Source organism: Lygodium microphyllum, chromosome 2, assembly GCF_053477565.2.
Source record: "Lygodium microphyllum isolate KBCC chromosome 2, Lygodium_microphyllum_v1.1.10, whole genome shotgun sequence".
Lineage (NCBI taxonomy): Eukaryota > Viridiplantae > Streptophyta > Polypodiopsida > Schizaeales > Lygodiaceae > Lygodium > Lygodium microphyllum.
The window spans coordinates 107,821,593-107,824,189 of record NC_141136.1 but is presented as its reverse complement, the minus strand read 5'-3'; positions in this window follow the sequence as shown (position 1 = coordinate 107,824,189).

Sequence of the window (2,597 nt, the reverse complement as noted above, 5' to 3'; positions counted from 1 at the left end):
GGGGGGAGGGTGGGGAGGTGTGTATTGAGGGGGGTGGCCGAATTTTTTTGGGGGGGGGGGGGGGTGGGGTGGTGTGTGTTGGGGGGGGGCGAATTTTTTGGGGGCGGGGGGGGGGAGGGGTGGGGTGGTGTGTGTTGAGGGCGGGGCGAAATTTGGAGGGGGGAAAGGGGAGGGGTGGTGTGGTGTGGTGTGGTGTGTGTTGAGGGGGGGGGGAGGGGTGGTGTGGTGTGTGTTGGGGGGGGGGGGGGAATTTTTGAGGGGGAGGGGGGGGGGAAATTTTTGGGGGGGGGGGGAGGGGTGGTGTTGTGTGTGTTGAGGGGGGGGGGGAGGGGGGGGCGAATTTTTGGGGGGGCAAGGGGCAAAATTTGGAGGGGGGGCGAATTTTTGGGGGGGGAAGGGGCGAAATTTGGAGGGGGGGGCGAATTTTTTGGGGGGGGGGGGAGGGGTGGGGTGGTGTGTGTTGAGGGGAAGGCGAAATTTGGAGGGGGGGAAGGGGAGGGGTGGTGTGGTGTGGTGTGTGTTGAGGGGGGGGGGAGGGGTGGTGTGGTGTGTGTTGAGGGGGGGGGGGGAGGGGTGGTGTTTTGTGTGTTGAGGGGGGGGGGAGGGGTGGTGTGGGGTGGTGTGTGTTGAGGGGGGGGGGGGGGGGAATTTTGGAGGGGGGGAGGGGTGGTGTGGTGTGGTGTGTGTTGAGGGGGGGGGCCCAATTTTTTGGGGGGGGGGGGCAAAATTTGGAGGGGGGGGGAGGGGTGGTGTGGTGTGGTGTGTGTTGAGGGGGGGGGGAGGGGTGGTGTTTTGTGTGTTGAGGGGGGGGGGGGGGGGGGGGAGGGTGGTGTGGTGTGTGTTGGGGGGGGGGGGGGGGTGGGGTGGTGTGTGTTGAGGGGGGGGGGGGGCGAATTTTTGGGGGGGGAAGGGGCGAAATTTGGAGGGGGGGGGGAGGGGTGGGGTGGTGTGTGTTGAGGGGGGAGCGAAATTTGGAGGGGGGGAAGGGGAGGGGTGGTGTGGTGTGGTGTGGTGTGTGTTGGGGGGGGGGGGGGGGATTTTTTAGGGGGGGGGGTGGTGTGGTGTGTGTTGAGGGGGTGGGTGGGGTGGTGTGTGTTGGGGGGGGGGGGGTGGGGTGGTGTGTGTTGAGGGGGGGGGGGGGCGAATTTTTGGGGGGGAAGGGGCGAAATTTGGAGGGGGGGGGGAGGGGTGGGGTGGTGTGTGTTGAGGGGGGGGGGGGCGAATTTTTGGGGGGGGAAGGGGCGAAATTTGGAGGGGGGGGGGAGGGGTGGGGTGGTGTGTGTTGAGGGGGGGGCGAAATTTGGAGGGGGGGAAGGGGAGGGGTGGTGTGGTGTGGTGTGGTGTGTGTTGGGGGGGGGGGGGGATTTTTTAGGGGGGGGGGTGGTGTGGTGTGTGTTGAGGGGGTGGGTGGGGTGGTGTGTGTTGAGGGGGGGGGGGGGGGGGGGGGGAAGGGTGGGGAGGTGTGTATTGAGGGGGGGGGGGGGGAGGGGTGGTGTGGTGTGGTGTGTGTTGGGGGGGGTGGCCGAATTTTTGGGGGCGGGGAGGTGGGGTGGTGTGTGTTGGGGGGGGGGGGCGAATTTTTTGGGGGCGGGGGGGGGGGGGAGGGGTGGGGTGGTGTGTGTTGAGGGGGTGGCGAAATTTGGAGGGGGGGAAGGGGAGGGGTGGGGTGGTGTGGTGTGGTGTGTGTTGAGGGGGGGGGGGGATTTTTGAGGGGGGGGGGGAATTTTTGAGGGGGTGGGGGGGGGGGGCAATTTTTGGGGGGGGGGGGATTTTTGAGGGGGTGGGGGGGGGGGGCAAATTTTGGAGGGGGGGGGAGGGGTGGTGTGGTGTGGTGTGTGTTGAGGGGGGGGGCGAATTTTTGGGGGGGGAAGGGGCGAAATTTCGAGGGGGGGGGCAAATTTTTGGGGGGGGGGGGGAAGGGGTGGTGTGGTGTGTGTTGAGGGGAAGGCGAAATTTGAAGGGGGGGAAGGGGAGGGGTGGTGTGGTGTGGTGTGGTGTGGTGCGTGTTGAGGGGGGGGGGGGATTTTTGAGGGGGGGGGGGAGGGGTGGTGTGGTGTGTGTGGGGTGGTGTGTGTTGAGGGGGGGGGGGGAATTTTTGGGGGGGGGGGAGGGGTGGTGTGTGTTGAGGGGGGGGGGGGGGGGGAATTTTGGAGGGGGGGGGAGGGGTGGTGTGGTGTGGTGTGTGTTGAGGGGGGGGGGGAGGGGTGGTGTTTTGTGTGTTGGGGGGGGGGGATTTTTGAGGGGGGGGGGAGGGGTGGTGTGGTGTGTGTTGAGGGGGGGGGCGAATTCTGGAGGGGGGAGGAGGGGTGGTGTGGTGTGGTGTGTGTTGGGGGGAGGCATCGCGGTGGGTGGGTGAGTGTGTGTGTTAAGGGGAGGGGGGCACGTCGCGTCGTGTCTTGTCACCCCCCCATGACATCCCCACCCCACCCCCCACCCATGACACGACACGACGCGACGCGTCCCCCCCCTCCCCGCCCCCCCATGACATGACACGACGCGACATGCCACCCTCCCCTTAACACACACACCCACCCACCGCAATGCCCCCCCCCCAACACACACCACACCATGTCGCGACGCCCCCCTCCCCCCCCCCC